General features: G+C 42.1%; 1 protein-coding gene and 1 long non-coding RNA gene across 2 annotated transcripts in view; one reads left to right on the forward strand and one right to left on the reverse strand.

The window, feature by feature from the left end:
* LOC309550568 (uncharacterized protein) overlaps positions 1-27,140 on the reverse strand; it is a gene marked incomplete at its 3' end in the record, with an annotated part of 203,705 nt that overhangs the window by 127,640 nt on the left and 48,925 nt on the right. The gene's annotated exons all lie outside the window — the stretch shown is intronic.
* LOC309549424 overlaps positions 21,215-27,140 on the forward strand; it is a 51,290-nt gene continuing 45,364 nt past the window's right edge. Inside the window, exons 1-2 of the long non-coding RNA XR_014225017.1 lie at positions 21,215-21,278; positions 21,557-21,664. This is a non-coding gene — a long non-coding RNA (uncharacterized lncRNA). The remainder of the gene's footprint in view (positions 21,279-21,556; positions 21,665-27,140) is intronic.

Here is a 27,140-nt window from a genome sequence, read left to right on the forward strand (position 1 = left end):
GGGATATGTAATTTAAGCCCTGATAAACAGGTAGGCATTTGGGGTGTGGTCTAGTAAAATCGATTTATTCATTAGGGCAGAAATTAACAAAATTTAGTTTAGCTTTTTAGCTGTTTAGCTGATGAGGCTTGGGCCCAGTGCAACAGGACCAGCTGTACTGGCTTATCAGCAGCCCTATATAGAGGTATTGTACTTCACATTCACGGATCCTTGTGCACATACCAAAATTATAATATGAGACAGTTTACAGGATTCCATATGTTGGGTCTAATGGACATTTCAATTTAAATTCAATATAAAACCTTCACATATACTGACACCTTCCTATCATACCATGGCATACCAGAATTTCTAACATGCTTTTTGTGGGGCATGCACACCTCACTGCATAGCGAGCTGGTCACTTAGTTTTTTTCTAAGCATTTTAAAGAAAAATGTTAAAGTGCACATTTTGTGGTGTACCTTACAGAAGCCACAAAGGCAACAATACTTGAATATTAAACATGCACGGCAAACTAGGACCATATCATACACATTGAGTATCAGTGTACATTCAACTAGATAGGTTCAGGGATAATAATTCCTATGCGTATGAATGTCTGCACCTATATGTATGTCTTCAATTCAAGCATACAATACCAGTTTATGCTTGCTCCTATTCCCCTCCTTTGGTAATTCACCTCTCCACATTACCCTTCTTAACACATATCCCATGTAATGCTGTCGAATTTTCATTCAGCTTGCAGACTGAATTAAAAAAATCGACCTAATTCCTCCATACAATGCAGATGAACAAATCCCCTGCTGCGGCTATTGTATTATGACAGACGGCACCAGTGGCTCTCAGAATATCTGAACAGTGGCTCCATCTGATTGGATGCAGTTACTGAAATATAAATAGAATTCAAAAAAATTTCCGCACTAGTGTGATAAGTGAAATAATGATAAATGTCAGCAGCCAACACAAAATCAACCAACAATGACTCAAATTAATAATAAAACGTAAAAGTGTAGCGCTAAAAGTAAAAAATGATAAATAGTGTCCAAATGAATAAACAGCTGATAATCACAATACTGTGTATATGAGAAAAAAGGAAAACGATAGTGTCCAAATGAATGAGTCCCATAGAAAACTGGTGTGAAGTCAAATCAATCCGCATGCACAATAATCCAAGGGGGGATTCTTCCCGTGACACCAAGGGTATGTGGAAGAAAGGAACACCTCTGTGATGGGATAATAAAAGCAGCTTACCAGATTTCCATGGCTGCTCAACTTAATGAGTCAGCCTCTCCCAGCTCTTAATCAAGACCACTGAAGATCTGATATTACATGGATGCTTATTCAGTACAGATGGACCACCTCTCAAGATGTGTAAAGGGATCAATACAGGATAAAATTTCCTCAAAATTTTCCAACAGTCATAAATGAATCTTATGAAGCCTGACTGGAATACTCCGAGGACGTTGCTAAGTGAGGCCTAGTCATCACTGCTCTCCTCCACCATCACAGGAGTGAGCTCTTTCTTTTATTCAAGCCCCCTCACATGCTCTTTCTCCTCTGATGCAGTAGCACTGAGCTCCGCTTGGATTATTGTGCATGCGGATTGATTTGACTTCACACCAGTTTTCTATGGGACTCATTCATTTGGACACTATCGTTTTCCTTTTTTCTCATATACACAGTATTGTGATTATCAGCTGTTTATTCATTTGGACACTATTTATCATTTTTTACTTTTAGCGCTACATTTTTGGATGCAGTTACTGGTCAGCTGACAATTTTCCATCTAGCTAACTGGGTGAATTATGTCCATTGCATCTTGTCATTCAGTGTGAATATGAAAATTTAGCTATGTGGATCTCTGACAGTTGCAATTAACTCCACCACCCTGGATATTTCATTACATCCAAACAATGTTCTAGTCCTTTCTCGGAAATGGTTTGGAAATCAAGTAATGAATATCCTCAAATGGCAGCATTGACAGGAGTTGTTTCATTTGCCTCAGTCTTTCTGATTACAAACTAAATTGTTACTGTTATTGGTGTAATAAATTCGATACACATTGCTGTATGCAGGAGAGTTAAATTACTTTTGTTTTGTCTCACATGGACTTTATTGGTGCGATCTCCATGTAAAGAGCTAAAAAACTCAGAGTATTTAAATTTTCCCCTAAAAGGGAACCTGTGAAGAACTGTGGACCCCAGATGGACAATGCTGGCAGGGCCATCTTACCGAATGGGCATGCTGGGCAGTTGCCCGGGGGCCCCACTTGCCCGGGGGGCCCCACCGTCCCAGTGACCCAGCCCCAGCCAAACATTAGTCCCAATTCCTGTGTGCATCTTGCCGCCGAACTTAGCAGGTGGCAAGCACCTATCAGCCCTGCGCTGCTGTCAGGCCACCTGGGCTGTGGAGGGGGAGCCCACAACTGCAGGAATGCCTGTCCGCCTCCACGGGAACAGGCACACACAGGACAGTTGAATCTGACTCCCGTTTCTGTGTGTGTTCACCGGACCCAGCCACCGAAGTTGGAAGCTGTCATTAGCCCGGCACTACTGTACCAATAAATATTGCTTTATCGATAATATGCATTTTTATTTTCGTGGGTGATTGTGTAGGCGGGGCCCCAGTGCACTGCATTGCCCGGGGCCCTTTAATGCTCTTAAGATGGCACTGAATGCTGGTGTCCAAAGCTGTCTTCATTGCTCCTCCATCTAGAGTGGAGCCACCCTAAGACAGGAAGTATGTTACTGGGCAGATCATCAAGTGAAAATAAGGGGGGGGGGGAACCTAAAAAAATAGAAAACTGATGCAGACACCACATTTTAGAACTGGTAAACTGCAATATATGCCATTTTGGTTTTGGGTTTAATATAGCTTAAAAAAATGGTCTGCATTGACTGACAAGATCTGCCTTCTCAATTTAACATACATATGACCAAGCCTAAGCATGTATTTATGGACATTGCAGGCACACAGCAAAGACTGCGATGATGCAATCTGCTTAGTCGATTTACACATATAAGTTTTAGTAAATCAAGCCCAATGTCTCTGCACATACTCAGAGATTTTTCCTTCGTGAATAACAGACAAGGGGAAGTGAGGCCTAAAGGTGCCGTGAACATCTAGGTCGTCACTAGAATCATCATGATAGGACAGTAATGATCTAGTCTACCTCGGCATATATCAAAATGTTTTTCAGGCTTAAATGCACTTTGACTTTTTGCTGAATCATTCTCCAGCTCACTAAAACTTTGGAAAGATAAATGATCCCTTCAATGTATATAATCCAAAATTGCCATTGCAGTAAAAAATCCAAAACGTCATTGGCTTTAGTAAAATATATTACGTATCGTAAACCAGCCACACCACCACACTAGGCCTCCTTGAAAAAATATATATACCGTGACACCTAGAGTGCGCCTCCTTTTCTTTACTTTTCCCTGCAGTCACAGAGACAGATCTGTGATTTGTTATAGTTTTCTTTGGAAGGAGATGTGCTTAATATAGACTTTTGTGGAAACATTTTCCATGATGCACATACGGAAATGTGTTTCTGATTTAAAACTCAGATTTCGAAGCTGGAGCAATTCATAATGTGCTATGTGATGGAGACTGGATATTTTACATATTTCAGTTGAATAAAACCTGCATTTATTTTGACACATATGCTTTTTTAGTTTGTGATTAATATGAACATTGGATTTATGCATTTCCTTGGATGTGGATTTTAAACTTATTCTTTTACTTTCAGGAGCCCTGTGGCAAACCATAGAGATTATTCCCCCTAAAGAAAGAACAAATACATAAATGATTTCACTTTCCAGGGAAGGAAATAACGGTCTGTGGGCTTTGTTTAACACATAAAAATATATTGCTTTTACTACCTATTTCATGCCTTTGTCTCTTAAAAAATATTATAAGTCTAATATGTAATGGCATAGGGCAGGGATATGCAAACTGTGGCCCTCCTGTTGCAAAACCACAAATCCCATTATGCTTCTACCTCTTGGTGTTATGCTTGTGGCTGTCAGAGTCTTGCTGTGCCTTATGGGACTTGTAGTTCTGCAACATCTGAGGGGGCCACAGTTTGCATATCCCTGGTATAGGGAGTATAATATCTGTAGGGAGGATTTGCTACTTTGAAGCTGTACCAGTATGTACCCTGCAGCTTCTAATCTTCCACAAACCCTCTTTTGAAAGTGGAAGTCTACTTTAGCACATTTACTCACCATGCTCAGATGTAGGTGCATGTCCCTTTAACTAAATCTCCTGCTGTTACCTGGGTTCCTGGATCTGCCCAGGGTATATAAACCCCTCTCCTTCCCTCCATTTTATGCTTAAAGGGGACATACCTGATGAGGCAGAGGTAGCTGGGCAAGTTATTTGCAGCCTGGTGAGAGGGTCTCCACTGTTAGAAATGGTGTGCGGGCAGCTGGGTTAAAGCCCAATACCATGCAGCTTCTCCAGATGATCCAGCTACTTTGGGGAGCCCCACCCTTATTGTTACCAGAATTCCAGCAGGGTTCCTTTTTGTCATTAGGCCTAGGATCCCTTCAGCTGTTCTCCCGTGGTACCAAAACTATCCTGGACTTAACTATGAGGAATGCTGTTTATAAGGATAATCACAAGTAGCTGTTCGTGTTCTTTATTGTTTTACTAAAGTAGTTATTCTAAACTACGCTGTCTGTTTTTATAAAGTATTATAGACTATGCTGTGCAGCCACATTATACTCAGATTGAGTGAACAGTCTATGTTTGTGCTTTCATAATCTGTCTTGAATAATTCTGCAATTTATGCAAGTCCTGTGCCACCCTGACCCTGTTTTTCATCATCACTTATACATTTTCTTGTGTTTAGAATATTAGATAATCGCTACAAAAGTTATGTGCCACATCCTACCAAGATGCTGCAAAGACTAAAAAAAATAATTTTCTTTTCTTTTTTTTAGTCTTTGCATTTTCTAAATGCTAAAGGCGAAATATCTACTTTGTTACCTTGTGAATGCCATAGAGCAGTGGTCTCCAGACTTCCAAACTGCGGTCCTCCTACTGACATCAACAATAAGGCACCATTCCTTCCACTGACACCAACAATGGGGCACAATTCCTTCCACTGACACCAACAATGGGGCATAATTCCTTCCACTGACACCAACAATGGGGCACAATTCCTTCCACTGACACCAACTATGGGGCACAATTCCTTCCACTGACACCAACAATGGGGCATAATTCCTTCCACTGACACCAACAATGTGGCACAATTCCTCCCACTGACACCCAGCAACTTTATTCTTCCCACTGATCTGAATGATGAAACAGATACAAACGATAGGGCACAATTCCTTCCACTGACACCAATGACAACAAGGAACTATTCCTTCCCTGACACTAACATTGGGGCACAATTATATGTTTTTTTTTTACTCCCACTGACTTTGTTACCTTGTGAATGCCATAGAGCAGTGGTCTCCAAACTTTCAAACTGCGGTCCTCCTACTGACATCAACAATGCGGCACCATTCCTTCCCTGACACCAACAATGGGGCATAATTCCTTCCACTGACACCAACAATGGGGCACAATTCCTTCCACTGACACCAACTATGGGGCACAATTCCTTCCACTGACACCAACAATGGGGCATAATTCCTTCCACTGACACCAACAATGTGGCACAATTCCTCCCACTGACACCCAGCAACTTTATTCTTCCCACTGTTCTGAATGATGAAACAGATACAAACAATAGGGGACAATGCCCTCTGCTGACTCCAATGACCAGGAACTATTCCTTCCCTGACTGTAATAATGGGGCACAATTATAAAAGTTTTTACTCCCATTGACTGCCAAATTTAGAGATATTGTTTACTCCCACTAATGCCTAGAACCAGTCGGGAGACATCAGCCAGTTCCATAAAAATCTTCCAACATTCGGCCCATGTGTATGTCAGCCGATCCTACAATAGCCGGCTGAGCATGCTGGAAAACCATCAGCTGACCAGCTCCCGATCAGAGCTCTCAAGTTAGTTGAATGAAAAACGATCTGTGTGTACCAGTTTTCACTCTGGGGCATTTTTTAATCCCACTGGCGTCAGTCTGTCCAGCCCCCCTATAGTCTGAAGGACAGTAACCTGCCTCTTCGTTTAGAAAGTTTGGAAATCTCTGCTATAGAGTTACAAACACAGGCTAAAGGCATACTTCCCAACTTTCTGAGATGAGAAAGAGGGCAACTGTTTAGTACAATTTATCTAGACAAAGGACACATCCCTTGCCAATCCTCAATTCATAAAAAAGTGAAGATTAAACATGTACAAAATTATGGCATGATTGGTTATATAGAAGCTGGAAGAAACATTTAGTGCAGTGTAACATATTTGTTAGCTAAATAGTAAGGCTTTTTGTTAAGAATTATGCATAAACCCAAAGAGAGGAACAGTAGAGTAAGAGTAGGAGGAAAGGAAAGAATGATTGGGTTCCAAATGATGAACAGCCCCTTAATATAAGGGACATTTAGTCTGTATTTACAGAAAACTCCTGAGAAATACTATGACTGCCCTTACACAGTTGTGAAGATTAAATATGTTTTCTGTACTGACTTTGATAGCCATCAAAGGCTGTCCCTGGGCATCCATTCATCTCCGTGATGAATGGAGCTTACCCACAGGGTATGGCGCATGTCAAAGCCACAAATACAGTTTTGCGCATTTATGGATACTGATGTCTTACTATAACAGTTGGGTTTTTATTTTATTTTACATTCCAAAGAATACAGCAAAAAGAGAGTGTTTTTGTCTGTTGAAGAAGAAATTATGCTTTAGATAGCCAATCCCTGTAAAATGTAAGAAATTTGTAAACTTGTGAATTTGTTTAACAGTGTAATCGACTGAATGATTACTCAGGGAGAGAATGTAATTTTCTGTTTGCCAAACCAGTGAAAAGTTAGAATTATTAGTGTAAAACAGGTTCAGGATTGCAACAAACATGCATATGCTGCAGAGTAATGAAAGCTGCACAAACATAGACTCTTCATAGCAATGTTTATATGTCGCATTCAGAGTAACATGTAGCTGTGTACCATTGTCTCTACAAGACTCTGAGAGTCTATTTAGTAAAAACAGTTCAGAACACAAACAGCAACTTATTCTTATGAACTACAACCTTCACAGTGAAGTTCAAGGTAGCTCTGGTAACACAGGAAAACAGCTGCAAGGATCCAAGGCCCAAGGACAAAGGGCCACCCAACTAGAACTGGAAAACTAGCAAAAGGGGATGGGCTCCTTGCAGTAGATGGGCATTTTGGAAGAGCTATATGCTATTAGGTCTGGTCCACATGCCGATTCTAACAATGGATGGCTGCTCACCTAGCTGCAGAACACTTGGCCAGCTACCTCTGCTTCATAAAGTGATGCCTCTCTGAGATGCTTAGGAGGAGCAGAGGACCTTCTCTCCTTGAGCACATCCAGGAACCCAGGGAGTGGTGAGAAATTAATTTAAATGGAGTAAATGGGCACTGTGGTACATCCTATGACTTGAGTATACATTATTAACCTTCTTAGCGGTATTCCCGAGCGTGGCTCGGGGTTAAATTTCAGAGCCAAAAGCGGTAACCCCGAGCCACACTCGGGGTACTGCAAGAAGCATCGCTGGATCCTGTAAAAGAGGTTACTTACCTTGTCACCGGGATCCAGCGATGTATGTGAGCGGTATGCGGCAGCGGATCTTCCTCCCGATCCTCTCCGTGCCCCGGCTTCCATCTCCTGCAACGTGACGCTCCCAGGGGGGTGGAACCGGCGGCAAATTCAAATGTAATATATATATATATATATATATATATATGTATGTATTGTGAGGGATTAGCTCGGTGGCGGGTGTGGATGACCCCTTTGGGGGTGCGTTTTCACAGAGAGATAGCCGAGCAGAGGTTGAAAACAAGACTGATTTATTCATGCAATTTACTTCACACAATTGCAAGCGTCAAAACAGCCAAAATAAAATAAAAGACAAAATAAATCCTTGCCTCTGTGGGCGGCTACCTTCTCACGCTGGAACCTACCTAAGAAGTCTTTCCAACCTACTGTTGGGCCGACACTGCTGATCCTACAGCAGACACTCAAATGTCCATTTGTTTGCTTTTCACACAGCACAAACATTGTCCATTGAACATGTCCCTTTGTTTCTTTCACATCAACACATGTTCATTTATAACAGGATCCTTTACTCTTCAGATTCTTCACATTGAACACAGTTCATTTAACAGGTCCCTTTACTCTTCACACTCTTCACATGGAACACTTTGTCTTCTCACCTTTGAGACGTCTTCACTCGTGGTTACCCTCCTTAGCTTCACTTCGCTGTAGGGGGTCTTCTCCCATGCTCACCAGCTTGTCGGGAGGCACACATCCGACTGTCCCCCTCTCCCAGCCCACACGGCGACAGGCGGCAGCAGTCCTTCTCCCATGCCCACACGGCGTCGGGAGGTACACGTATGTCTGTCCTCCTCTTCCCAGCTCACACAGCGACAGGAGGCAGCAATGCATAAACTTTCTTTGGACAAATTATAGAGGCCTTAATTTCCTCATTCCGAACAGCTGAAGGCCTTTCAACCTCCTTACACCTTCCTGCTGCCTTTGGCAGCTGACACCCTATAATAATTAGTGAACTTTTCAAAGCAGGTGGGAATGTGTCTCCTCTCAGTGACTACATTCCCAGATTTACCTGACTTCCTGTCACAGTATGTATATATATATATATATATATATATATATATATATATATATACATATACTGTGAGGGGATTAGCTCGGTGGTGAGTGTGGATGACCCCTTGGGGCGGTTAGTTACACAGGGAGATAGCCGAGAAGTGGTTGCAAACAACAGTTTGGTTTATTCATGCAATTTTCTTCACCAGACTGCAAGCGTCAAAAACATCCAAAATAAAATAAAACACAAAATAAATCCTTGCCACTGTGGGCTGCTACCTTCTCACACACAGGAACCTACCTAAGGAAATCTGTCCCCAACCTACTGTTGGGCAGACTTGGCTGATCATACAGCAGACTATCAATAGTCCATTTATTATCTCTTCACATAGAGAATGTCCCTTTTCTCTTCTCACAGCACATGTTCATTGGACTTACCTTTCCCATAGAAAACCTCCATTGGTTTTTCTCTTCACACTCTTCAACTAGAAATAGTTCATTTTCTCACCTTGAGAAGTCTTCACACTTTTTACCCTCCAGGAGGTCTTCCCCATGCTCACACAGCTTCAGGGGGCATTCCTCTCCCCATGCTCACACAGCGTCGGGAGGCACACATCTGACTGTCCTCCTCTCCCCAGCTCACACAGCGTCAGGAGGCAGCAATCCTTAGACTTCCTCTGGACAAATTATAGAGGCCTTCATTTCCTCATTCTGAACAGCTGAAGTCTGTTCAACGTCCTTAGACAGTTCTGGCTACCTTTGCAGCCGACACCCTATAGTAATTGGTGAATTTTCTAAACCAGGTCGAAATGTATCTCCTGTCTGTGACTACATCCACAGATTTACCTGACTTCCTGTCACAATACTTATGTACTTTTTATGTATATATATATATATATATATATATATATATATATATATATACACATATATATATATATATATATATATATATATATACATATATATATATATATATATATATATATATATATATATATATATACATACATACATACATACATGCTTTAACTTATTTATAGTTTTTTATTATATTATAATTATATTATAATTTATGATTTTGTGTCTCAAACGTTATCATACCCAAGATATATAGTTATAAAGAAGAACGCACAGTAAAAAAAAATAAAAATATGTAAATAGTTGGTTTGGGCTGCTCATTCTCAAGAATTACATGCAAAATAATGGTACCGCTTTCAGCACCTAAAATCCGAAAGAATCACACCACCAGGGAGGTTAACAAACACTCACCGGCCACTTAATTAAGTACACCTTTCTAGTACTGGGTTGGACCCCCTTTTGCTTTCAGAACTGCCTTGATTCTTCTTAGCATAGATTCAACAAGGTGTTGGAAACATTCTGCAGAGATTTTGGTCCATATTGACATGATAGCATCACTTTTGTTGGCTGCACATCCATGATGCGAATCACCCGTTCCACCACATTCCAAAGGTGCTCTATTGGATTGAGATCTGATGACTTTGGAGGCCGTTGGAGTACAGTGACTTCATTGCCATGTTCAAGAAACCAGTTTGAGATGATTTGAGCTTTGTGACATGGTGCATCATCCTGCTGGAAGGAGCCATTAGAAGATGGGTACACTGTAGTCATAAAGGGATGGACATGGTCAGCAACAACACTCAGGTAGACTGTGGCATTTAAACAATGCTCAATTGGTGTTAAGGGGCCCAAAGTGTGCCAAGAAAATATCCCCCACACCATTACACCACCAGCCTGAACCATTAATACAAGGCAGGATGGATCCATGCTTTCATGTTGTTTACTCAAATATGACAAATTCTGTCTCTACCATCTGAAATCGAGACCCATCAGACCAGGCAATATTTTTCCAATCTTTTATTGTGCAGTTTTGGTAAGACTGTGCGAATTTTAGCCTCAGTTTAATGTTCTTAACTGACAGGAGTGGCACCCATTGTGGTCTTCTGCTGCTGTAGACCACCTGCTTCAAGGTGCGATGTGTTGTGCGTTCAGAGATGGCATTCTGCATCCCTTGGTTGTACCAAGTCGTTATTTGAGTCACTATTGCATTTCTATCATCTCAAACCAGTCTGCCTATTCTCCTCTGACCTCTGACATCAGCAAGGCATTTTTGTCCACACAATTGACGCTCACTGGATATTTTCTCTTTTTTAGACCAGACTTTGTAAACCCTAGAGATGGTTGTGCGTAAAAATCCCAGTAGATCAGCAGTTTCTTCCCAATTCTGTTGCTCGCTTCGAACCTCAGTCTTCATCCCGTCCAGATACCTAAATGCATTGAGTTGCTGCCATATGATTGGCTGATTAGCAATTTGTGTTACCAAGCAATTAAACAGTTGTATCTAATAAAGTAGCCGATAAGTGTATATTAAAGTGGAGGCAAAACTTTTTTTTTTCATTTTGGATAGAGCAAGAGAGGGTTCTAACCCCTGTCAGATTTTTTTCGCCATCTGTGTCATGTTGTGGAGATTTCCCTTCACTTCCTTTCCAATACACAGACAGGAAGTGAGAGGAAATCCCTGCAAATTAGGGAAATTCCTTGGGGACCCCCAGGTCACCAGGACTTTCCCCTCTATTACTTTTCTGGGGACAACCCAAAATTTGTGACTTTCTTTTACTTTCACTTTCAATATTAATGGTAAAGAGGACAAATAGAGAGGTTGAATCTCCCTATTAGGGGCACAGACAGCAATAAAACCTGACAGGCATTCTAATCCCTCTCCCCTCTATTCAACACTTAAAAAAAAAAAAAAAAAAAGTTTTGCCTTCAGTTATACTTTCATTTTAAATGGCAGGTCATTTTAACTAGAATCATAAGTGAGTTAAATGTTGCTTACAATGATTTTAACAGGTAATGTAATAGTAATACTAAAAAAGGCTAAGGGCCAGTTCACACCATACGAATGCAGTCTAAACGCGTTATGGATGCTTTTCTGCATGCACATTTTTTATGATGAGTTTTTTGATGCAGTCCAGTGCATTTTTCCCCTTTCTTTTTTATTAACCTTAAATCGGGACATGTGTGTTCCAGTGCGTTTTTGGTGCGTTTAAGTGTGTTCCAGTGACTTTTTGATGCATTTTACCACCTTCCAGTACAGTCTAATGGCGAAAAAATTAAGCATGTTCTACTTTTTTTCCTGGAACTGGAATGCACTGGAATTGACTTCACTGGTGTGAACTATGATATTGAAAACCATATAACCTACTATCCATTCATTTTTGATGCAGAAAAAAAAAAAAAACACTGGACTGCGTGTGGCCCTGAAACAAAATGGGGTTGATTTACTAAACTGGAGAGTGCAAAATCTGGTGCAGCTGTGCATAGAAACCAATCAGCTGCTTCCAGGTTTTTTTTTTTTGTCAAGGCCTAATTGAACAAGTTGAAGTTAGAAGCTGATTGGCTCCCAATCAACCCCAATCAGGGGTGTCAAACTGGCGGCCCTCCAGTTGTTGCGGTGCTACAAGTCCCATCATGTCTCTGCCTGTGGGAGTCATGCTTGTAACTGTCAGCCTTGCAATGTTATATGGGACTTGTAGTAGCTGGAGGGCAGCCAGTTTGACTCCTGTGGCTCTACATGTAATGACAATGATAAGTGATTGATAACCATCTGATTATACAAATACACATAGTAGCTAAGTGGTTAGCCCTTCTACCTAGCAGCACTAGGGTCATCTCAATCATGGCACTACCTGCCTGGAGTTTGCATGTTCTCTCTGTGCCTGTGTGGGTTTCCTCCGGGTACTCCGGTTTCCTCCTACACTCCAAAAACATGCTGGTAGGTTCATTGGCTCCTGTCTAAATTGTCCCTAGTATATTAATGTGAGTTAGGGACTTTAGATTGTAAGCACTTTGAGGGCAGGGACTGATGTAAATATACTGTACAATATATATGAATATTGACAATGATATATAAGTACCTGTGATAAAAAATAAATAAATAAATATGATGGAGGAGTTTTCCCAGACCATAGAGGACTGGCTTTGATATAAGTTACTGAGAATATCTGTCAATATTAACAGGTCAGGGTGAAAGTTAGATAGCATAGTTCTCATAGAGGCCACAGTGTACCCAGCTCAAATAGCCAGCAAACTTCACACCTACCCCACCTCTGTGTCTGTTGCAAAATACGATCTGTCACAAGAGTGAGCCAGGCTTGGCACACAAATACAATCAGATCTGATGATTAAATTATTCACGTAAGTGCTGGAATGTTACTAAAGATAGAATCCTGAACTTTGGCTAATGCAAGATTTAAAATGGCACACATCAAAGGCTGTAACACTACCAAACACAATGTGAAACACACCTGAATTCATACGTATTCTGACATTCATTATGCTACTATGGCTGGCCCAAGACATTGTGCTGCCTGGGTCCAAGAATTAAATACTGCCCCCGCCCCGAAAAAACATCACACCTGCAAAAAGTCCCCCACCTCCATTATTTTATATCATGATCATTTTAAAACTAAAATTAAATTTATCGCAAAGTCAGATATACATACAACAACACCTTGTCTATATTCAAAATGATATGACATACCATTATCTTCAATTCCAAATCACAAACCCTATGCCACAGGCTTCCCTTTATCACAGACCATCCCATCAAAGATCCCCTGCCCCCCCCCCCATCAGACTCCTCTTCATCACATACCCCCCCCCCCCCCCCATCACAGACTCCTTCCAATCACAGATCCCCATCACATACTCCTCTCCATAACATTTCCCCATCACAGACTCCTCTCCATAACAGGTCCCCCATCACATACTCCTCTCCATAACATTTCCCCATCACAGACTCCTCTCCATAACAGGTCCCCCATCACATACTCCTCTCCATAACATTTCCCCATCACAGACTCCTCTCCATAACAGGTCCCCCATCACAGACTCCTCTCCATAACAGATCCCTCCATCACGGACTCCTCCCAATCACAGATCCCCCATCACATACTCCTCTCCATAACATTTCCCCATCACAGACTCCTCTCCATAACAGGTCCCCCATCACAGACTCCTCTCCATAACAGATCCCCCATCACAGACTCCTCTCTATAACAGAATCCCCCCCATCACAGACTCCTTTCAATCACAGATCCCCCATCATAGAATCCTCTCCATAACAGATCCACTATCACAGACTTTTCCCAATCACAGATCCCCCATCACAGACTCCTCTCCATAACCATTCCCCCATCACAGACTCCTCTCCATAACAGATCCCCATCATAGACTCCTCTCCATAACAGAACCCCCCCCCCCCCTGCACAGACTCCTCCCAATGACAGATCCCCCATCACAGACTCCTCTCCATAACAGATCCCCCATCAAAGACTCCTCTCCATAACAGAACCCCCCCAGCACAGACTCCTCCAAATCACAGATCTCCCACCACAGACTCCTCTCCATAACAGATCCCCCATCACAGACTCCTCCCAATCACAGATCCCACATCACAGACTCCTCTCCATAACAGATCCCCCATCACAGACTCCTCCCAATCACAGATCCCACATCACAGACTCCTCTCCATAACAGATCCCCCATCACAGACTCCTCTCCATAACAGATCCCCCCATCACAGACTCCTCGCAATCACAGATACCCCCCATCACAGACTCCCACACTCGGGAATACCGCCAAGGAGGTTAAAAAAAATGTAAAAAGTCAGTTGTATGATGTAGATGAACAAGCCCGATATCGGTTCCAGTTGGAATTGGAGTTTGTTCAGTGCCTGGCAAATCCTAATTACCTTAACTGTCGTGGATTGAACACCCATGTTGATCTAAACGGGAAAGTCGCCCACCCCACACCCCATTTAAAGGAGAAGGGATCAGCGCCATTCCTACATCAGTGTCTTTTCAAGCCTATTTTGTTTATCTTTTTGGTAAGAGGCCATTATTGTCTTAGCACTGCTGTTATATCACATGGTTGGAGGTGGACATCACGTGAAAAGTATATTTTGGATTACATTGGATTCACTTATTGCACTTACCTTTTCTCCACCGGGTAAGGAGGAAATTCACCAGGTGGAGGGACATCACTGTTATCTATTGATTTTGTTGGATTCCTTTTAGTCCCCGTTCACACTAAGGCGACCTGTGAGGCGACCTGGTCGCCTCACAGGTCGCCGTAGGTCGCCTTCCATAGGGAAGCTGCGGACCCGTTCTAATAGGAGCGACACAAGTCGCTCCGACTTAGAAAAAGGGTCCGGAGCTTCTTTGGGGCGACCCCCCAAGTCGGATCGCCCCTGTGTGAACGGGGCCTTACACCTGTATTTTGCATCATATTGACCACAAATTGAAGAGAAACTTTCACTTTGGACTGTTGGACTATTTATTGTTTGTGCTTTGTCACAACACACTTGTATTTAATTTGCACATTTTATTTATATCACTTTTGGGTCATTCACCAGCACCAGTTGTTTATATATTTTTATATGTATACCTCATTTTGAATTAGCGCACCTTTTTATTTATTCATTTCATCTATTTATATTTCTGGTAGCAGCTTTTTCACTGATCAGCGCACCCCCTTTCCAATTACACATATATATATATATATAATATATGTATAATATACTTTAACTTATCTATAGTTATTTATTATAATATAATTTATGATTTTGTGTTTCAAACTTTATCATACCCGAGATGTTATAAAGAAGAACGCACAGTAAAAAAAATCATATGTAAATAGTTGGTTTGGGCTGCTCGTCCATAAGAATTACTAGCAAAATAATTGTACCGCTTTCAGCATCTAAAATCGGAAACAATCATACCGCCAGGGAGGTTAATAGGAATATTTCATAGCAGAAAGTAAAAAAATATTGTTTTTTTTTTTTCAAAATTGTTAGTACCGTATTTCTTTATATGTATATCGCAAAGAAAACAATAATGCAGAGGTGATCAAAAACCAACAAAAGAATGCTCTATTTGTGGGAAAAAAAGGACATAAATTTTATTATGGCACAGCGTCCCATGGCCGTGAAAATGTCAGTTAAAGTAACCCAGTGCCATATCACAAAAAATGGCCTTGTCATGAAGGGGGGTAAACCTTCCAGAGCTGAAGTGGTTAATGTTGATAAATGTAAAGTTATGCACTTGGGGGTTAAGAATATGCATGCATCTTGCATACTAGGGGGAGTACAACTGGAGGAATCAATGGTGGAGAAGCGAACGTGAAGGAACGCAGTTCCAGCACCTACAGCCATGAATGTATTTAATCTAATCGAATGATGCTGGCTGTGAGGGATCTATTGTCGTTGGTGGGGAGGTCTGTTGTTGCTGGGGAGGTCTATTGTTGCTGGTGGGGGGTCTTATGTTTTGGGGGGGTCAATTGTTGCTGGGAGTGATCTACTGTTGAGGTAGAGGTCCACTGTTGCTTGCTCTTGGAGGGTCTATTGATGCTGGCTGCTAGGAGATCTGTTGTTGCTGCTTAGGGTCTAATGTTGCTGGGGTAAATTTTTGTTCGGGGGGGGGGTCTATTACTGTGGGGAAGTCTATTGTTGTGTGGGGGATCTATTGCTGCTGGCGTGGGGTCTATCGTTGCTGGGGGGGTCTACCATTGCTGGGGGGTCTATTTTTGCTCACTGCAGGGGATCTATTGACTGTCCTTCTTGTTATCATTAACAAATTCAGTGCAAATCCCTTAGTAGCACAAAATGATACTTGATTCTGCATTCTCTAAAAAGGGCGGTACTGGGAGGTGGGTAGGAGGTGGAACCAAGGGATGGTGCTCAGAGGTGAGTAGGAAGCAGAAACGAAGGGTTACTCAGAAGGGGGGAGTTCTTGCACCTATTCTATGAGAAAAAAAGCCCTGTGGAGAAGGATCTGGGTGTTCTGGTAGATCATAAGCTTAATAATAGCATGCAATGCCAAGCTGCTGTTTCCAGAGAGAGCAATATAATTTCTTGTTATAAGAGAGGCATGGACTCCAGAGAGAAAGAAATATAATTTTGCCCCTGTACAAATCATTATTAATACCTCATCTGGAATATGCAGTTCAGTTTTGGGCACCAGTTGACAAAAAAGGATATTGGTGAACTGGAGAAAGTGCAGAGAAGGGCAACCAAACTGTAAGAAGCATGGAGAAGCTCAGCTATTGGGAAAGATTAGAGGAACTGAATTTATTCTCTCTTGAGAAGGGGAGATTAAGGGGGGGGGGGTATGATAAACATGTACAAATACATAAAGAGTCATATATTGAACGTGGTGTTGAGTTTTTCAATAGGTCATCACAGAGGACAAGGGGGCACTCTTTGCGTCTGGAGGAAAGGAGATTTATTCTCCAAATACGGAAAGGCTTCTTCACAGTAAGAGCTGTGAATATGTGGAATAGACACCCTCAGAAACTGGTCCTGTCCAGCTCAGTAGATGGCTTTAAAAAAAGTCCTGGATTCTTTCCTAAATTTACATAATATAATTGGATACTAACATTTATAGGTAACGTTTATCCGGGGAATATCCGATTGCTTCTTGGGGGATCAGGAGCATGGATCATGCTTTGTTGGTTTTTTTGCCTTCCTCTGGATCAACTGGGTATGGGACTGTTTATAAAGGATTGTGAAAAATCTTGTTTTCCCCTTTTATTGGTTGAACTAGATAGACTTGTGTCTTTTTTCAACCAGGCTAACTAGGTAACTATGAGCCTAATTCACTATAGCACCTGGTTGGGAAATGGGTGAACAAATGGTCACAAGCGACTAAAACTAGTCAGAAACATAATTCACTATAGCACGCGGTGAATATCATTCAAATTCACGATAGGTCACATAAATCAGTGACCGTCTAAATCAGTAGTCGTGCTAGAAGCAGGTGAATTGCACATGGAAATAATGTTTAGAGCTTAATCTGATAGATTAAATTTTTCCCAAACATGTGGTATATTGTTTGGAGATGATCTGCTTTTAAATTTCTTGAAATATTGTTGTGAAAGCAGAAATTTGATTGAAAGTCTGAGAAGAGATGAATTCACCCTGTTTTTAGAACTCTGTGCTGACACAACTGAGCATGCCCAGACTAGAAAACTAGTCACAAACCATCTCTCATTTAGTTTTAGCCCTGTGCTATAGTGAATTCCGAAATACGTGAACGTCTAACAAGTGTGCATTTGTGAGCGTCAGCAAACTATGTACTATTTATTTATAGATGCAAGTGTCATTGATTCTCATTGTATAACTGTTACTTCCACAAAAACATACATTTTAATTTTGACATGAACTCTTTACTTCCTAAAATAAATTGTGCTTGCTGGGTTTTTATGTTGCTTCTTATTCCTTTTTTTAAACAATGCTACAATGCTAGTAATGAGTAATGTTTTCCTGTTTCTGAACAGATATTATTCTATATTTATATATATATATATATATATATATATATATATATATGTAGCAATATTTCCAGGCATTGGGCCTGATATGGGTTGCCATTGTTACCGGTAATACTTCCAATACATTTAAGTTGAAAACCCAAGTGTGAGAACTGAGACAATGACCATTCCAGCATCTTTGGTTTGTTTTGTTTATTTTGTAATGGGGATGGGAGAAGGGAATGAGTGGGATACTTCTCTGGCTCAATTAGGTTCAACTAGGACACTGTACAGGAAAATGCCTGTTAGCGATGTCTTGACGCCAGCTGAATGTCAGCCAACGCTCTCTGGCGCTTGAAGATACTGTTCTGCTGAACTGTGCTGGAACTTCGACTTTAATACTCAGGTTAACTCAGAAGATCCAGGACTGTAGGACTGCTGGAAACCTCTCTACACTTCAGGGTCCTCTCGCTAGGCACCCCATCTGACACTTCAGGGTCCTCTCACTAGGCACCCCTCTGACACTTCAGGGTCCCCTAGCTAGGCCACTCCCTTGACACTAGCTGGCTCCTGGATCCCTGGGACCTTCACTGGAGTGGTCCCCTCTACACTTCGGGCAGTCCCTCAGGGGCAATTCACAGTACTCACAAACTTGGCATGCTTTCCTGGAACTGAATCCCTCTATCTCCACTGGTCCTCGGCACACCAGATCCTCTCTGCAGCTCAGCTCTCTCTCTGGACTCTCAGGCAGCCACCCGAGACTCCCGATCCTTCTGACAGGAGGAGAGACAGCCGTGCTTCCTGCCAAAGACGCGGCATCATGCGTTCCCCTCAAACTTATAGCCACTCCCAGAATCCTCTGCGGCAGAATCTGCCTTCTGGGGTAGATACAGGCTGGAATGAGCCACTGATTTCCTCCAATGCCCAATGAGAATCCTCCCATGGAGCCAGTGGGGAGACTCCCCTCTCAGCAGCCACACCTGGGAGACATGACAGCTCAGCCAAAAACCACGGCCCCACCGGAACGGAACACTTTAATCATATAGCATATATAGCATCAAGTCAATATAGCATAGTATAGCATCAAGTCAATTAAACTCCTGGGTTGTTGATCTGGTCAGTTAAGTAGCAGAGGGGGTTGTTAATCAGTTTCAGCTGCTTTGGTGTTAATGAAATTAACAACAGGTGCACTAGATGGTATGTTATTTAGCAAAAATATTATTCTGTGGAAAAAAAATAATCAAGCACTAGTGAACATGCATAGTTGGGATTTAAACTCATAATCTAAGAGCTTTCTATTCATGAGCACAGACCATTAAGCCAATGTGCCAAGCACAATTTGACTTGCATATTAGTTTAGTATGATTAAAGAATGAACATAGATAATTAGAACTTTATAGTCTCCTAAAAAATAAATGTAACATGAAACAAAATAACATATAACAGATATGTAACTGTAAATGATAAATACATGTAACTTCATGGAATAGCAGACATTACTCTGTAATAATCCTTCAGAACAGCATTCGGTAATAAAAGAAGAAAACAAACCATGCACACTAATTGTAATATAAATAAATAGCCACACGCGAGGTAGAGTATACCTCATATTTATTGGCATACATGTACACACATGATCGTAGCTAAATACTGCAGTGCAGTTTCATATAGGAAACTCATTGGCAATTGGCAGTTATGGAACCGTGACTATGCCGATTTGGAATTCAATAATGCATATTCGCCTATTTGTACTCCTACTTTTCTGTTCACATGTTCACCTAGTTGAGGTCTCAGTTGTTTTAATTGGGAGTAATTAAATGTACAATGACTATTTCTTCACCCTATTCTTAGTGAATTAGGGCCTTTGTAACTATATACAGTATATACTGTTAACCACTTACCGCAAAGTGACGTACCCGTACGTCGGCTGACTTTGCGGGGTTATACCAGGGTGATGCCTCTAGCTAGAGGCATCACCCCGGTACCGTTGTTTAGAGCAGGCGGTCGGCTTTCCGGCCGTAATGACCGATGCGGCTCGGGAGCTGTTCGATCATTACCCCGGCGAGCGGGAGGGGACGTTCCCTCCCGCCACTTTCCGCGGCTTTGCCTGGGTCTTCCGTCCCGCCGGCTGGATGGAGTCCTGATCTAAGCCGGATGTGGCTTCGATCAGGTCTCCGATGATGTAACCCGGAGGCGGCGTCCATGACGTCACGTCCGGGTTACTTGGCTGCTAAAGGCGGCAGATTAAAAAAAAAACGAGTGTATTCAAAAATGCAGTTTTCGGAGTTTTGAATACATGGAAGTGTAGTGGAGGGGTCGAGGGTCTTTTAGACCCTTGATCTCTCCATAAAGAGTACCTGTCACTGCATATTGGTGTCACAAGGGATGTTTACATTGCTTGTGACAGCAATAAAAGTGATCAGATTATTTTTTTTTTTTTAAAAAAACCTATGATAAAGTTAAAAAAATAAAAAATAAATAGGAAAAAAAATTTTTTAGCCGCTCCCGTCGCCGTTAGCTCGCGCATGAAAGAAAACGTATATGGAAGTCGAGCCAAAAATTAAATCACTGTTCAAACCACACCCGATCGCCAGAGCGTGAGCAATAATTTAAAAAAAAGAGCTACACTCTAACTCTAAACTGGTAACCGTTAAAAAAGTTTAAAGCGTCACCTATTGAGATTTTACTGACCATAGTTTGTCACCAATCCACGGGTGTGTGCAATTTTAAACCGTAACAAGTTGGGTATCTATTTACTCAGCGTGACATCATCTTTCACAATATACAAAAAAATGGGCTAACTTTACTGTTTAGTTTTTTTTAAATGCAGTGAAATATGATTTTTCGTAATTTTTCCAGAAAAATGGCGTTTTAAAGACTGCTGCGCAAATACCGCGTGACAAAAAATATTGCAATGACTGCTATTTTATTCTCCAGAATCTTTGCTAAAAAAAATATATATATATAATGTTTGGGGGTTCTAAGTAGTTTTTTAGGAAAAAATACTGATTTTAATTTGTAACCAAAAAGTGTCATAAATAGGCCTGGGGCTTAAGTGGTTAATATCAACTTCCTCAGGAGAGGTGCATACTCAGGGTGTGTCTTGTATCCTTCTTTTGCTCTATATGCAAAAAAAAAGTTTAATGATGGACTTATCTAATTCTTTTGCATCTATCCAACAGGAAATCTCAGCTGCCAGGAAGTACATGCGCCAAGTGCAATCACCCGGTAATCCTTTGAGGTGAGACCCTGATCTAGACCGGAGATGAAAGAGGTGCTGAAAGTGGGGGTATAATGCCAGGAGTAAGAAAAGATCCGAGTCCCCTCATGTAAGCCATTAAACTAGGAGTTCCTGGGGCAGAGGGACGACCTGCGGGAATTATTATTAATCACATACCTTTCTAATGTGTGAAAGTCCTTATAGTAAAGGGGAAATGACAATCTTTATAAGGATTTACTGTTAAATATAACTATGATTTCCTTTACCAGACCTTGTGATTTCATGTTCTTTTTTTTCAGCGTTTAGGTTCTCCGAGCATAAAGCCACATTTCTCTATCTATTTTTCAAAGCTGTTGCAGGTGTCTTAGTGAATTAAATCACAGCAGTGCTAACACATTTATGTTCAGGTAAGGACACTCTCCTTAAGGTTAGTGAGTTAAAGTAGGTTAAAACCCTAACTGGATGACATTTAGTTTATTGAAACACTGTATATCATAAACAAGTTGCTCCCTTTTTTATTCCAATAAAAATGTTACCCTTTTTATCCTTTAGGGGTCAGTACTTCTTATAACCTGCAGCCCCCTTTGCAGCCACATCCTGTCAACATGCAAAAATGTGTCGCATTCATTTTTGGGTAGATATAAAGTCTGTCACAGACAACAACCTGCTTTTGTTGATTTCTGTAGGCATTGCATACAATGTGGTTCAATGCATCAGTAAAGTAGTCTAACCCTTAGCAACATAAGTGTAGCATGAAAGTTTAATCAGCTTGCGCCATTACGTCACGTCGAGAGAGGGGATGTCAGGAGCAAGCCACCGTGCAACCAGGAAGTGCCGGCAACGACTACGGGAGCCGTGACCGCTGGAGGCCATCCTGAACATTTCACTGGACTGACAGTCTCTACACATGGATAACTTTTAAATATGGATCACGCCCTACATCTTTTTTATTTTTTATATTATTGTAACCCTTAGCAACATGAAACTATTTTGCAAATGGTAATCTTTTGTATCCAGTTACTGCTGGAGAACAAAGTTAAAAACAGAAACAACAACTGCATGTGCCTTGATGTTACATAGTATTGCTAGTGATATTTAGCTTTATTGGAAAGTCCTGTATAGCATGGATTTCTTGTCTCTCTTTATGCCCTAGGTATCCCAGAATATGTGGTACTGACTTAATGTAAATAATTCAACTTCAGAAGGCCACAGACAGACTGTACGATAGGAGGGAACATGTCTACTCATTATCAGTTGTGTAGGGACTCACTGCTATATGTTTTGTAGCTCAAGCTGTAGGCAGATGCAGGCATTCTTCCTGCCTGTAGGTGGCACTGTGCTAATGTCCCAGGGGAAGAGGGGTCTGACAAGGGAAATGATTCCCCTATGGACCCTGTAAGTCATCTCTGAGAAGGTAGGTAACATGTAATGGAGTGAAATGGACATCGCTGTCCCAACCAGCTTGTATAAGAAGGAGATAAGGAACAGCCTCACTTTTCTGCACTTCTCCTCAAACCACGTCCCCCTGATGCATTTTGCCCTGCCCACCAGGACTTAGTGATGAAGCCCCAATGGGTGGGGTGAAATGCGTCAGAGAAGTGTGGTTTCTACAGGAGTGCAGTCTTAGGCTGTTCTTTATCTCTCTCTTACACGAGTTGGTTGGGAGAGTGGTGCCCTTTCTGTCATACGAGTGTGCTTTTGCAGATTGGTAGCTTAAGGAAAGCAACCTGCTAGTTAGGGGCAGCGCTAAGTGCAGGGAAAGGTTCCTGGCAGGTAGGAATAGTATAGTGGACACTGTCTGGTGCCAAAAAAGTGTTCTGAGGATTTCTCTCAGTGAGTCAGTGCAGCTATGGACATGCAAGATCCCACCACCCCTCCAGCAGGGGCTGTCCCCTGGTAACATTACTGTGAATTACATTACAGAGGGCTTTATTAAATCTATCTTGTTCACCATTGTGCCATAAAGTTATTCCATTGTAATTGCTGTATGTCCAGATAATCCCTATAAAGTTACTGCATTGCTGAAGTCCCTGTGTGTGTGTGTGTGTGTGTGGTTCACTTTATTGCTTCCTTTTTAAAGCCTTGCACCCACGGGCTGAAAACATAACTAGCCTTTACAGTAATGTGCACATGAAGGGTCTGTAAAGGCTAGTTATTGACTGGGGTGGTTGCCATTTATCATTACAGCTGAATTTGATGCAGGGACACGTTGGATACCTACAGCTGCCATTGTGCTTTTGCTGGGTGCCCAAACTTGCCATATCCAGTGCTGTATGTGCTCCATTTTTCAAATTCTCAAAACTCAAGTGTTAGGACCATAGTATGCAGAGACGCTTTGGTGAGACACTGTGGCTTTCAAATATGTTTGCAAATGTGTTCAACTAAACCTCTGTTTTAACATGAACTGCTAGACAGGGCTAGTTTGGCTTTGTTGCAGGCTAGCTGGTAAGTGTACTGGGAAATTTTCAGTTTTTTTGTATTACCCAGTGTCCTGTGAGTCCGGAAGCCTGGGGAAAGAGGTGTAACTATAACCATAGCAAACCATATAATTGATTCTGGGCCAAAAAGCACAGTGGACCCAATGCTATCTGGTTCACAGTGGCCTATGGAGGTAGAAGTAGCATTTGGCAAATATATTTGGGAACACAATGAATGTGCATTAAAATTGAGAATCTCTGTAAATATGCTATGAAAGCATTATGTATTTTGTCGTGATAGAGGTGATGCCTGTTAGAAAGAGATTAGAGAGAGACACGTGGTCCTTTAATTGATGTGCTATGAGGGTCCTTAGTCCTATCACACATAGTTTCAGCCTTGCTGGGGAAACTCTAATATGTAAATATACTTATTGGTAAGGGTTGCCCCCCCCTCCCCTCCCCTATTTGCTAACAAGGTAGTTAGTCACAGCGATGGGCCAGTGGGATGGTCCATAGATGGAAGAAAGCAACTTGGTTATTGGCTTCATCTCAAAGTGTCAGAAATTGTATAATAGAGTGCCATGGGCCTCCAAGATAGTTGGTTAAATGTTTGAAGTTAGCCTGCATTTATTTTATTTATTTCAGGTACTTATATAGCACTGTCAATTTACGCAGCACTTTACATATACATTACACATTCACATCAGTCCCTGCCCTCAAGGAGTGTACAATCTAAGGTCCCTAACTCACATACATACACAGTAGGGCCAATTTTTTTATACAGGATCCAATTAACCTACCAGCATGTCTTTGGAGTGTGGGAGGAAACCTTTTTACTTTTTTTTTTTTAAGCCCGTAGCGTGTGAAACACACTCAAAAGACTTCACCCGGTGCATAAAAAAGTGCACACACACAAACGTGAGGAACACAAAAAGTGCACAGGGTGTGCGAACAAATGGTCTTCCCTCCGAAGAGGTAGGACCCGAACCTCGATCCCCCGGGGTGCAATACTCCTGACAGGGATTTAAGGTACTCATGGTCTGTCTGGCCGGAACCAGACCGACCCCGTTCTTCAGGGGGACTGCCGAAACAGCCCCCACCGAGTACTAAGTGGGGCTCCCCCGAAGGGAGACCCCATGAGAGAGGGCAGACCAAGCCAAAAGGCCATATCCACCCCCCTCCCAAGACTCAAGGTAGGGCCCGAGGACCCACACCCTACAAGTCGTGCAGGTGAAAAAAGGTGATAGAAAAGTGACAAACTACAAAGAAAAAACACACACAAACAAAAAGGTGGGGAAGGGGAAGTGGAGAGGTGAATTAGTGCCTAAGTAAAAAACAAAGGCAGGCCTTCCGGCCGGAATAAAAATTCCTCTGGTCGAAGCCAAAAGGCCTTGCCCAAGAGGCAGGTGCTTAAAAAAGTGTGCGTAGGTGCAGTGACCATGGTGCCGAAAAACTCAAGGCGAGCTGCCCCTCACCAGTGAGAATTAAGGCACCCCTGGGCTGCCACCCCAGGGGCACATACACTACGGGCTTTCTCTACCCCGGCCCAAAGGCCAGACCGAGTGTAGCCCTATCCTACCAGGAGGCATCAGAACTTTGGACAGCTTAGGGAGAACCTGCCTTCAACTGGGGACAAGCCTTTTGCAAGGCCAGATTCAACCCAGGAGGAAAGGCTCCCCCACCGCCACCGCCGTTCCTTACCAATCACATCCAGGAGCAGTACTAACTGGCCGCAGATCCAGTTTTCTCGCTCCCTTCAAACTGGTAGGGGCGGACCCATTCAAATCAGGAAGGCATTGGAACCATCCGGCTTTCTCTGGTTTGGCCTACTCCGGTCCTCCAGTTACGCCCAGAGCGCCCCGGTTAACTTCGGCCACCACCGATACTAACCTTCAGGTTCCATTCCAACACTGATAAGAACAGATACTACACTTGATCTTAGCCAAAAGGCCGAGAAGCGATGTGGGAGGAAACCAGAGTACCCGGAGGAAACCCATGCAGGCACAGGGAGAACATGCAAACTCCAGGCAGGTAGTGTTGTGGTTGGGATTCGAACCAACAACCCTCTTGCTGCTAGGTGAAAGTGCTAACCACTACACCGCTGTGCCGCCCCTGCATGTTTTTAATTTGGCAGCTATGATAAACTGACCTTATTCAGTGGACTAAAATGATGCAAGAGCCTGCTTTGACATCAAGGTGCTGAATCTTGCCTGATTCCTATAATCAGATCATCATAGGACTAATCAGAGGAAAACAGGACAATGAGGTGCCTAGTTATCCAAATGAACCTAATGTCAGGTCAGGATAAGAAAGCTCATTTGTGCCTATGACAAATAAAAATAGATATTTCCATGGCCTTTTGTGCACCCGCTTTCAGGCAATAAACTAAAACTGTTACGTAAATCTTGTCACAGGTTCACATATTGAAACATGATCATTTATATGTTAATCACCGCAAGTTACAGATTACCAAGCATTGCCTTTTCAACATACAGATTTTTAAAATCAATAAATATTGAGCCTATTTGAACCAGGTTTCCGGAAAGATTAAATTCCCATTACAAATATTTGCTCGGCCCAATATAATTAATCTCAGGAAAAATATATCTTATGTTTTTTAAGACCCTGTAAATGATTACCATGTTGCTAAGGAAGTGTATGGGAGCAAACAATTACCATTTTCTCATTCACTCCTATTTCTAGAGAAATTGGAAAAAGGGAATTAAGTAACCAGCAGAAGGTAGGAAACATATGAGTACACGTTAGTCAAAAGCCCTGATCTAGTTGCATTTGTGCTCCTAGGGTTGTAGAGAAATACAGTATCTCACAAAAGTGAGTACACCCCTCACATTTTTGTAAATATTTTATTCTATCTTTTCATGTGACAACATTGCCGAAATGACATTTTGCTACATTGTATAGTGAGTGTAAAGCTTGTATAACAGTGTAAATTTGCTGTCCCCTCAAAATAACTAAACACAAAGCCATTAATGTCTAAACCGCTGGCAACAAAAGTGATTACACCCCTAAGTGAAAATGTCCAAATTGGGCCCAAAGTGTCAATATTTTGTGTTGCCGCCATTATTTTCCAGCACTGCCTTAACCCTCTTTGGCATGGAGTTTACCAGAGCTTCACAGGTTGCCACTGGAGTCCTCTTCCACTCCTCCATGACGACATCACGGAGCTGGTGGATGTTAGAGACCTTGCATTCCTCCACCTTCCATTTGAGAATGCCCCACATATGCTCAATAGGGTTAAGGTCTGGAGACTTGCTTGGCCTGTCTATCACCTTTACCCTCAGCTTCTTTAGCAAGACAGTGGTCATCTTGGAGGTGTGTTTGGGGTCGTTATCATGTGGGAACACTGCCCTGCGGCCCAGTCTCCGAAGGGAGGGGATCATGCTCTGCTTCAGTATGTCACAGTACATGTTGGCATTCATGGTTCCCTCAATAAACTGGAGCTCCC

Source organism: Pelophylax lessonae (genome assembly GCF_965119305.1).
Source record: "Pelophylax lessonae genome assembly, chromosome: 3".
NCBI classification, from domain to species: Eukaryota; Metazoa; Chordata; class Amphibia; order Anura; family Ranidae; genus Pelophylax; species Pelophylax lessonae.